This window comes from Oncorhynchus masou, chromosome 5 (assembly GCF_036934945.1).
Source record: "Oncorhynchus masou masou isolate Uvic2021 chromosome 5, UVic_Omas_1.1, whole genome shotgun sequence".
NCBI lineage: Eukaryota > Metazoa > Chordata > Actinopteri > Salmoniformes > Salmonidae > Oncorhynchus > Oncorhynchus masou.
Genome location: NC_088216.1, coordinates 89,224,959 through 89,237,094, shown reverse-complemented (window position 1 = coordinate 89,237,094; position 12,136 = coordinate 89,224,959). Strand labels below are relative to the sequence as shown.

At 44.0% G+C, this 12,136-nt stretch overlaps 1 long non-coding RNA gene across 1 annotated transcript; it reads left to right on the top strand.

Moving 5' to 3' along the window:
• Nucleotides 1–3,779: 3,779 nt before the first annotated feature.
• LOC135528165 (uncharacterized) lies at nucleotides 3,780–6,053 on the top strand. Its single transcript, XR_010453513.1, has 3 exons — nucleotides 3,780–3,824; nucleotides 4,061–4,657; nucleotides 4,862–6,053. It is a non-coding gene; the product is annotated as an uncharacterized LOC135528165 (long non-coding RNA).
• Nucleotides 6,054–12,136: the final 6,083 nt, after the last annotated feature.

Below are 12,136 nucleotides of genomic sequence, written 5' to 3'. Positions count from 1 at the left end.
TCGTTGCCAGTCAGTCAACCCTTCAGTCAACCCATGATACAATCAGTTCAGTCCGGCGCCGTGAGTCTTCCTAACTGTGCTGAGGCAGGGATTTCGAGACCAATATGTTTAGATATCCAAAAGACTTAGCTGACTAGTATAGCAACAACGCAATAGTCTATACAGACCTTAATGAGGAGACAGCATTCTATATAGGCCCGAATGAGGAGACAACAGTCTACATAAACCCTAATGAGGAGACAACAATCTATATAGGCCCTAGTGAGGAGACAACAGTATATATAGACCCTAAAGAGGAGACAACAGTCTATATAGACCCTAGATATAATCTTTGTGTTTAATATGTATATTTTATGACTCCTATTTGGTTTGTTTTTCTTAACTTTTCTTGATAATTGTAGCCTTGAGGTGTCTTTCAGAGAAATAGGCAGCTCTATTGTCCCTGGGTGTGTCCCAATTGGATCCCTATTCTAAATGTAGTCCACTGCTTTTGAGCAGAGCCTTTGCCTTTAAAGCAGTGCACTATGTAGGGAATAGTGTTCCATTTGGGACAAAGTCCCTGTGTTACCAAACAGGGCTGACGTTAGAGCTGGTTACCGTTCCTGGCTAACAGAATTACTCATCATTTACTGTCATTTAACTCACGTTGTTTTAGTGTGCAGCTTACTCGTGACTCCAAAAAGCAGAAAAATAACCATTAGAAACTAGCAGAAGACTTCGACAAAGCTCTTTCAGTCTCTTGTTCTGGCCCTTTAATGATAGGAATTCATTTGTGAGTTACACCCAGATTTCATGCTTATTTCACGATTCACGAATAAGGCGATTTGAAAGAACAAATGTTTGGTGGTTCTTTATACTTAGTGGTTGTTTGTGTGTCTGTTGTGCGTGCGTGGCACTTAGCTGACATGGTGAATAGACAAGCGTGTTTCACCTGGAATTTCCAGTTGAACAAAAAGTAGAGCCGTCATAAATTGTCAATTCAAAAACAACCCGGTGACTGTTTTCTAATTGACTGGTTAGGGGGTTGTTTACAAGGTTTCCACTGAATTTGTGACTTGGTTTTATTAGAAACACGTGACTTTAAAACTAAAACAACACAGCAGCCTGAAACTAGAGTCCTGTGTGGCTCAGTCGGTAGAGCACGGCGCTTGCAACGCCAAGCGTCGTGGGTTCGATTCCCGCTGGGGCCACCCATATGTAAAAGTAGTGGCCCCAGCCGACTTGTAAGTCGCTTTGGACAAAAGCGTCTGCTAAATGGGATATATTATTATATATTATTATATTAAACTCTCCTGATTGGTGTTTCATTCATCCATCACTTCATCAATGTTTATGGTAAAAAAACTGGACAGCCCACTCACTCATTACCACCTGACATTTCCATGGAGTCCTGGGATCCATATACACTATAAAAAACCTCATTCACAATATACAGGTAAACAATATACTGTAAGATAAGTGAGTCATTAAAGGGTCATAGGAGAAGTTCAACAATAACCAGGCACGTACACAGAGAGGGGTCTACAAGTACACAGAGAGGGTTCTACAAGTACACAGAGAGGGGTCTACAAGTACACAGAGAGGGGTCTACAAGTACACAGAGAGGGGTCTACAAGTACACAGAGAGGGTTCTACAAGTCCACAGAGAGCGTTCTACAAGTACACAGAGAGGGTTCTACAAGTCAACAGAGAGGGTTCTACAAGTACACAGAGAGGGATCTACAAGTACACAGAGAGGGATCTACAAGTACACAGAGAGGGATCTACAAGTACACAGAGAGGGTTCTACAAGTCAACAGAGAGGGTTCTACAAGTCCAAAGATAGGATCTAAAAGTCCAGAGAGGGTTCTACAAGTCCACAGAGAGTGTTCTACAAGTACACAGAGAGGGTTCTACAAGTACACAGAGAGGGTTCTACAAGTCAACAGAGAGGGTTCTACAAGTACACAGAGAGGATCTAAAAGTCCAGAGAGGGTTCTACAAGTCCACAGAGAGGGTTCTACAAGTACACAGAGAGGGGTCTACAAGTACACAGAGAGGGTTCTACAAGTACACAGAGAGGGTTCTACAAGTACACAGAGAGGGTTCTACAAGTACACAGAGAGGGTTCTACAAGTACACAGATAGGATCTACAAGTCCACAGATAGGATCTACAAGTCCACAGAGAGGGTTCTACAAGTCCACAGATAGGATCTACAAGTCCACAGAGAGGGTTCTACAAGTCCACAGAGAGGGTTCTACAAGTCCACAGAGAGGGTTCTACAAGTCCACAGAGAGGGTTCTACAAGTACACAGAGAGGGATCTACAAGTACACAGAGAGGGATCTACAAGTACACAGAGAGGGATCTACAAGTACACAGAGAGGGTTCTACAAGTCAACAGAGAGGGTTCTACAAGTCCAAAGATAGGATCTAAAAGTCCAGAGAGGGTTCTACAAGTCCAAAGAGAGTGTTCTACAAGTACACAGAGAGGGTTCTACAAGTACACAGAGAGGGTTCTACAAGTCAACAGAGAGGGTTCTACAAGTCAACAGAGAGGATCTAAAAGTCCAGAGAGGGTTCTACAAGTCCAAAGAGAGGGTTCTACAAGTACACAGAGAGGGTTCTACAAGTACACAGAGAGGGTTCTACAAGTCAACAGAGAGGGTTCTACAAGTCAACAGAGAGGGTTCTACAAGTACACAGAGAGGATCTAAAAGTCCAGAGAGGTTCTACAAGTCCACAGGGAGGGTTCTACAAGTACACAGAGAGGGTTCTACAAGTCCACAGAGAGGGTTCTACAAGTCAACAGAGAGGGTTCTACAAGTACACAGAGAGGATCTAAAAGTCCACAGGGAGGGTTCTACAAGTCCACAGGAGGGTTCTACAAGTACACAGAGAGGGATCTACAAGTCCACAGAGAGGGTTCTACAAGTCAACAGAGAGGGTTCTACAAGTACACAGAGAGGATCTAAAAGTCCAGAGAGGGTTCTACAAGTCCACAGGGAGGGTTCTACAAGTACACAGAGAGGGATCTACAAGTACACAGAGAGGGTTCTACAAGTACACAGAGAGGGTTCTACAAGTCCACAGAGAGGGTTCTACAAGTCCACAGAGAGGGTTCTACAAGTCCACAGATATGATCTACAAGTACACAGAGAGGGGTCTACAAGTCCACAGATAGGATCTACAAGTACACAGAGAGGGATCTACAAGTCCACAGAGAGGGATCTACAAGTCCACAGAGAGGGATCTACAAGTCCACAGAGAGGGATCTACAAGTCCACAGAGAGGGATCTACAAGTCCACAGAGAGGGATCTACAAGTCCACAGAGAGGGATCTACAAGTCCACAGAGAGGGATCTACAAGTCCACAGAGAGGGTTGTACAAGTGCTTCCCCCTCTCTAGTGAAAATTCCCCTACAAATATTGATCCGTCATAAACTGGACTTAGACTGAGTTTACCAAACATTAGGAACACCATTTGGTACACTCAGTGTATGTCAAGGAAAGAGCATGTGTTCTTAATGTTTTGTACACTCAGTGTTCGTGCCCTTTGTAGACATGAACACCTGCCCTGAAAATGTTATTACACGCCCCTGGCAATTCTCCTGAAGTGTCCTACTATGCTATAGAAGTGACCTAGAAGTGTTTAACTCGTTCCATGGAACTTTCCTTCCTCACCTGAGAGTAGAGGAGGTGAGAGACCGCCCTTTCTGGGAAAATAACTGAATTTTGTCTCCTCCCCCAAAGCTTAAAATAGGAGCACACACACTCTTCTCTCTCACACACAAAGTTTTATCGTAGGATAGTTGGTCGCTGTGCTGAAAATCTTCCAGAACCTGTAAGTAAAATATTGTCTCTCATTGATAATGATAAAAGTGAAAAGCTTTGTCTATATCTGATAACTATGGATGTTATAAATGTGTGTGATATTGTTCAAGATATTTTTTTCTTCATGGCTTATCAGAAAAACCTGACAGCCTGGTGATTTAAGATACGTTATCACATTAGATATGTTTACATAGTGCCAGTGATGAAGTCACTGAGTCTAATTTAACATCTTAATGTCTTGTGCAGGTTCCTGACCTACGCTCCTAAGCACAGATCTAGGATCAGCTCATCCTCATCAAGTCCAAACCAGGACATTAACAAACCACAAGGGGAACACTGACCTCAGACCAGCGTTTAAACCCCACGTCTTCCTGCCAAGACACTGACACTCCGTCCAGAATTCCTCTGCGCTCCATCCGTCCAGCCATCCATCCATCCATCCATCCATCCATCCATCCATCCATCCATCCATCCATCCATCCATCCACACCCTAGCCAGCCAGCCATGGGTCTGATGAGTGAGGACATGGAGTGCTGTGTCTGCCTCCAGCTCTACTCTCGCAGGGAGAAGATCCCTCGGATGCTCCACTGTAAGCACACATTCTGTGGGTTGTGCTTGCAGGCGATGTCCAGGCTCCAAAGCGGCCTACTGACAGTCTGCTGCCCCCTGTGCCGTTGGATCACCTGCACCGAGCCCAGCCTCACCCTGCCGGGGTCGTTGTGGATTAACACTGAGATCTGGGACCAGATACTAGACAGACAACAGGAAGAGGAGGAGGAGGAAGAGGAGGAAGAGTGGAAGGGAGCTAACAGACAGACACAGCCCACTACACAGTACACATGGTGAGTACCCCAGGCAAATGTGGATGGATTGATAGACTGATTTAGAAACTAGGAGAAACCTTCCTCTGTTCTCTGATTTTCCTAACATTTAGTTCTGTATCTTTTGGTCTCTCTTTCTGCTCTCTCTCTCTCTCTGTCTCTCTCTGTCTCTCTCTCTCTCTCTCTCTCTCTTCTGTTTATTTCCCCTTCTCTCATGTCCTCTAGTTCTCCATCAAGGCATTGTGGCCTGAGGCTCAAACTACAGAATTTCCTGAGGAGGATGAAGCACAATGTATTGTAAACCAAGAAGACGAAGAGCAGAGAAAGAAGACTGGATTTTCCCATCTCAGAGCAGGAGATACTCATTGAGTAATGAAGCTAATTCACAAAACAGGACCCACCGGTGATTTTCCATAATGAAGCAAGATTGAACCAATTATTCATATGCTTTGTGTTTGATTGACTTTGGGTATGTGTAATGTTCTCAGTCAACTTACCTGGTAAAATAAGGGTTAAATTATAGTATTAATCATAAAGGATGGAAGGGGGAGGAAATAAAAAATAAGATATTAAATGGATTGAGGAAGAAAGAAAGAATAAGGAAGTTATGAATAGATAGACAGACAGACAGACAGAGACAGAGACAGAGACAGAGACAGAGACAGAGACAGAGACAGAGACACAGACAGACAGACAGACAGACAGACAGACAGACAGACAGACAGACAGACAGACAGACAGATGGGTGAAGGTTAGAGACTGTGTGCTGTACAATGTGTGCTGTGTACAATACAATATGCTGTGAACAATGTTTAGATAGATATTTACATATTTACATATTTATGCTTATTTATTTTCCCTTGTGTACTTTAACCATTTGTACATTGTTACAACACTGTACACTGTACACATATGTATAATATGACATTTGTAATGTCTTTATTGTTTTGAAACTTTTTATTGGTTATTTCACTTTTGTATATTATCTACTTCACTTGCTTTGGCAATGTTAACACATGTTTCCCCTGCCAATAAAGCCCCTTGAATTGAATAGATAGGTAGATAGGTAGATAGATAGATAGATAGATGGTTGTAGGTTAGAGACTGTGTGCTGTACAATGTGTGCTGTGTACAATACAATATGCTGTGAACAATGTTTATAATAGATGTTTAATGATTTGATAAAAGGTGTATTACTGCGTGAAGGAAGTGGAGGTTTAGTATTTATTATGACATCATTTTAGAACAGCTTCAATGTTGCAGGTTGTTTATTTTATCAATGTCATTGTCTGCATCATTTCCAGTCCCCCAAATCAGGGATGTTGGATTTGTTTATCCTCATTGGACATGTTTAATTCATCTGTTCTGTTTGAAGAGCAGGTTTTTTATACTGGAATTATATGTATTGGTTAATAAATACATCCACTTTAAAATAACCCTGTCTTAGAGTTGTGAAATTGCTTATTATTACCATTACATTAGGAGAGTAAGTGTCTAATATCCAACTATTTATGGACCCCAAATAGAGTTGGGGGTGTTAATACACTTCACATTCTACACTACTATTTCCTAAAACACAAAACAAACCCTAAACATTCCACTGTCCTTGGTTTTGATGTGTGCAGTACATGACTGAAATCACTCTCTGTCTAATCATGTCTCAGAGAACCCTGTATGCATTCTTGCATATGAGATTCCCTAAAAACACATCACTTTGATAAAGTAATAACCTGAATTGAATTCTATGTTGCAGGTTAGGAGAATTTATGCAGCATGTTAGAATTAACGTTACAGGAGAATGAGGTTAGGGTTAGGAAAAGGCTTAGGGTTAGCTCTCCTAACCAGCTACGAAAGTAATTTCTGTTCAAATCAAATCAAATCAAAATCAAATCCTGTTCGTAGATTGTGTCTGAAATGGACCCTATTCATTATAGTATACTACTTTTGACCAGGGCCCAGCTAGTACAGTATATAGTATACTACTTTTGACCAGGGCCCAACTAGTACAGTATATAGTATACTACTTTTGACCAGGGCCCAACTAGTACAGAATATAGTATACTACTTTTGACCAAGGCCCAGCAAGTACAGTATATAGTATACTACTTTTGACCAGGGCCCAGCTAGTACAGTATATAGCATACTACATTTCACCAAGGCCCAACTAGTACAGTATATAGTATACTACTTTTGACCAGGGCCCAACTAGTACAGTATATAGTATACTACTTTTGACCAAGGCCCGGCAAGTACAGTATATAGTATAGTACTTTTGACCAGGGCCCAGCTAGTACAGTATATAGCATACTACATTTCACCAAGGCCCGGCAAGTACAGTATATAGTATACTACTTTTGACCAGGGCCCAACTAGTTTAGTATATAGCATACTACATTTGACCAAGGCTCGGCTGGTACAGTATATAGCATACTATTTTTGAACAGGGCCCAACTATTATAGTATATAGAATACTACTTTAGACCAGGGCCCGGCTAGTACAGTATATAGAATACTACTTTAAACCAGGGCCCAACTAGTACAGTATATAGTATACTACTTTAGACCAGGGCCCGACTACTACAGTACATAGTATACTACTTTAGACCAGTGCCCGGCTAGTTCAGTATATAGTATAGTACTTTTGACCAGGGCCCAACTAGTACAGTATATAGTATACTACTTTTTACCAAGACCCGGCTAGTACAGTATATAGTATACTACTTTAAACCAGGGCCCAACTAGTACAGTATATAGTATACTACTTTAGACCAAGGCCAGTCTAGTACAGTATATAGTATACTACTTTCGACCAGGGCCCGGCTAGTGCAGTATATAGTATACTACTTTAGACCAGGGCCCGACTACTACAGTATATAGTATACTACTTTAGACCAGTGCCCGGCTAGTTCAGTATATAGTATAGTACTTTTGACCAGGGCCCAACTAGTACAGTATATAGTATACTACTTTTGACCAGGGCCCAGCTAGTACAGTATATAGTATACTACTTTTGACCAAGGCCCGGCAAGTACAGTATAGTATACTACTTTTGACCAGGGCCCAACTAGTTTAGTATATAGCATACTACATTTCAACAAGGCCCGGCTGGTACAGTATATAGCATACTATTTTTGAACAGGGCCCAACTATTATAGTATATAGAATACTACTTTAGACCAGGGCCCGGCTAGTACAGTATATAGTATACTACTTTAAACCAGGGCCCAACTAGTACAGTATATAGTATACTACTTTAGACCAGTGCCCGGCTAGTTCAGTATATAGTATACTACTTTAGACCAGGGCCCGACTACTACAGTATATAGAATACTACTTTTGACCAAGCCTGGCTAGTACAGTATATAGTATACTACTTTAGACCAGGGCCCAACTAGTACAGTATATAATATATTACTTTAAACCAGGGCCCAACTAGTACAGTATATAGTATACTACTTTTGACCAGGGCCCGGCTAGTACAGTATATAGTATACTACTTTAAACCAGGGCCCAACTAGTACAGTATATAGTATACTACTTTTGACCAGGGCCAAACTAGTACAGTATATAGTATACTACTTTTTACCAAGGCCCGGCTAGTACAGTATATAGTAAATTACTTTAGACCAGGGCCCGACTACTACAGTATATAGAATATTACGTTAGAACAGGGCCCGGCTAGTACAGTTTAATGAATACTACTTTAGACCTGGGCACGGCTAGTACAGTATATAGTATACTACTTTAGACCAGGGCCCGGCTAGTGCAGTATATAGTACACTACTTTAGACCAGGGCCCGACTACTACAGTATATAGTATACTACTTTAGACCAGTGCCCGGCTAGTTCAGTATATAGTATACTACTTTAGACCAGGGCCCGACTACTACAGTATATAGAATACTACTTTAGACCAGGGCCTGGCTAGTACAGTATATAGTATACTACTTTAGACCAAGGCCCGGCTAGTACAGTATATAGTATACTACTTTAGACCAGGGCACGGCTAGTACAGTATATAGTATACTACTTTCTACCAAGGCCTGGCTAGTACAGTATATAGTAAACTACTATTTACCAGGGCCCAACTAGTGCAGTATATAGTATACTACTTTTGACCAAGCCTGGCTAGTACAGTATATAGTATACTACTTTAGACCAGGGCCCAACTTGTACAGTATATAGTATATTACTTTAAACCAGGGCCCAACTAGTGCAGTATATAGTATACAACTTTTGACCAGGGCCCGGCTAGTACATTATATAGTATCTACTTTAGACCAAGGCCCATAAGTACAGTATATAGTATACTACTTTAGACCAGGGCCTGGCTAGTACAGTATATAGTATACTACTTTAAACCAGGGCCCAACTAGTTCATTATATAGTATCCTACTTTTGACCAGGGCCCAACTAGTACAGTATATAGTATACTACTTTTAACCAAGGCCCGGCTAGTACAGTATATAGTATATTACTTTAGACCAGGGCCCGACTACTACAGTATATAGAATATTACGTTAGAACAGGGCCCGGCTAGTACAGTTTAAAGAATACTACTTTAGACCTGGGCACGGCTAGTACAGTATATAGTATACTACTTTAGACCAGGGCCCGGCTAGTACAGTATATGGAATACTACTTTAGACCAGGCCCGGCTAGTACAGTATATAGTATACTACTTTTTACCAAGGCCTGGCTAGCACAGTATATAGTATACTACTATTTACCAGGGCCCAACTAGTGCAGTATATAGTATACTACTTTTGACCAAGCCTGGCTAGTACAGTATATAGTATACTACTTTAGACCAGGGCCCAACTAGTAGAGTATATAGTATATTACTTTAAACCAGGGCCCAACTAGTACAGTATATAGTATACAACTTTTGACCAGGGCCCGGCTAGTAGAGTATATAGTATCCACTTTAGACCAAGGCCCGGCAAGTACAGTATATAGTATACTACTTTAAACCAGGGCCTGGCTAGTACAGTATATCGTATACTACTTTAAACCAGGGCCCAACTAGTTCAGTATATAGTATCCTACTTTTGACCAGGGCCCAACTAGTACAGTATATAGTATACTACTTTTAACCAAGGCCCGGCTAGTACAGTATATAGTATATTACTTTAGACCAGGGCCCGACTACTACAGTACATTAACATTTACATTTAAGTCATTTAGCAGACGCTCTTATCCAGAGCGACTTACAAATTGGTGAATTCACCTTCTGACATCCAGTGGAACAGCCACTTTACAATAGTGCATCTAAATCATTAAGGGGGGGTGAGAAGGATTACTTATCCTATCCTAGGTATTCCTTGAAGAGGTGGGGTTTCAGGTGTCTCCGGAAGGTGGTGATTGACTCCGCTGTCCTGGCGTCGTGAGGGAGTTTGTTCCACCATTGGGGGGCCAGAGCAGCGAACAGTTTTGACTGGGCTGAGCGGGAACTGTACTTCCTCAGTGGTAGGGAGGCGAGCAGGCCAGAGGTGGATGAACGCAGTGCCCTTGCTTGGGTGTAGGGCCTGATCAGAGCCTGGAGGTACTGCGGTGCCGTTCCCCTCACAGCTCCGTGGGCAAGCACCATGGTCTTGTAGCGGATGCGAGCTTCAACTGGAAGCCAGTGGAGAGAGCGGAGGAGCGGGGTGACGTGAGAGAACTTGGGAAGGTTGAACACCAGACGGGCTGCGGCGTTCTGGATGAGTTGTAGGGGTTTAATGGCACAGGCAGGGAGCCCAGCCAACAGCGAGTTGCAGTAATCCAGACGGGAGATGACAAGTGCCTGTATTAGGACCTGCGCCGCTTCCTGTGTGAGGCAGGGTCGTACTCTGCGGATGTTGTAGAGCATGAACCTACAGGAACGGGCCACCGCCATGATGTTGGTTGAGAACGACAGGGTGTTGTCCAGGATCACGCCAAGGTTCTTAGCGCTCTGGGAGGAGGACACAATGGAGTTGTCAACCGTGATGGCGAGATCATGGAACGGGCAGTCCTTCCCCGGGAGGAAGAGCAGCTCCGTCTTGCCGAGGTTCAGCTTGAGGTGGTGATCCGTCATCCACACTGATATGTCTGCCAGACATGCAGAGATGCGATTCGCCACCTGGTCATCAGAAGGGGGAAAGGAGAAGATTAGTTGTGTGTCGTCTGCATAGCAATGATAGGAGAGACCATGTGAGGTTATGACAGAGCCAAGTGACTTGGTGTATAGCGAGAATAGGAGAGGGCCTAGAACAGAGCCCTGGGGGACACCAGTGGTGAGAGCGCGTGGCGAGGAGACAGATTCTCGCCACGCCACCTGGTAGGAGCGACCTGTCAGGTAGGACGCAATCCAAGCGTGGGCCGCGCCGGAGATGCCCAACTCGGAGAGGGTGGAGAGGAGGATCTGATGGTTCACAGTATCGAAGGCAGCCGATAGGTCTAGAAGGATGAGAGCAGAGGAGAGAGAGTTAGCTTTAGCAGTGCGGAGCGCCTCCGTGATACAGAGAAGAGCAGTCTCAGTTGAATGACTAGTCTTGAAACCTGACTGATTTGGATCAAGAAGGTCATTCTGAGAGAGATAGCGGGAGAGCTGGCCAAGGACGGCACGTTCAAGAGTTTTGGAGAGAAAAGAAAGAAGGGATACTGGTCTGTAGTTGTTGACATCGGAGGGATCGAGTGTAGGTTTTTTCAGAAGGGGTGCAACTCTCGCTCTCTTGAAGACGGAAGGGACGTAGCCAGCGGTCAGGGATGAGTTGATGAGCGAGGTGAGGTAAGGGAGAAGGTCTCCGGAGATGGTCTGGAGAAGAGAGGAGGGGATAGGGTCAAGCGGGCAGGTTGTTGGGCGGCCGGCCGTCACAAGAAGCGAGATTTCATCTGGAGAGAGAGGGGAGAAAGAGGTCAGAGCACAGGGTAGGGCAGTGTGAGCAGAACCAGCGGTGTCGTTTGACTTAGCAAACGAGGATCGGATGTCGTCGACCTTCTTTTCAAAATGGTTGACGAAGTCATCTGCAGAGAGGGAGGAGGGGGGAGGGGGAGGAGGATTCAGGAGGGAGGAGAAGGTGGCAAAGAGCTTCCTAGGGTTAGAGGCAGATGCTTGGAATTTAGAGTGGTAGAAAGTGGCTTTAGCAGCAGAGACAGAGGAGGAAAATGTAGAGAGGAGGGAGTGAAAGGATGCCAGGTCCGCAGGGGAGGCGAGTTTTCCTCCATTTCCGCTCGGCTGCCCGGAGCTCTGTTCTGTGAGCTCGCAATGAGTCATCGAGCCACGGAGCGGGAGGGGAGGACCGAGCCGGCCTGGAGGATAGGGGACATAGAGAGTCAAAGGATGCAGAAAGGGAAGAGAGGAGGGTTGAGGAGGCAGAATCAGGAGATAGGTTGGAGAAGGTATGAGCAGAGGGAAGAGATGATAGGATGGAAGAGGAGAGAGTAGCGGGGGAGAGAGAGCGAAGGTTGGGACGGCGCGATACCATCCGAGTAGGGGCAGTGTGGGAAGTGTTGGATGAGAGGGAGAGGGAAAAGGAT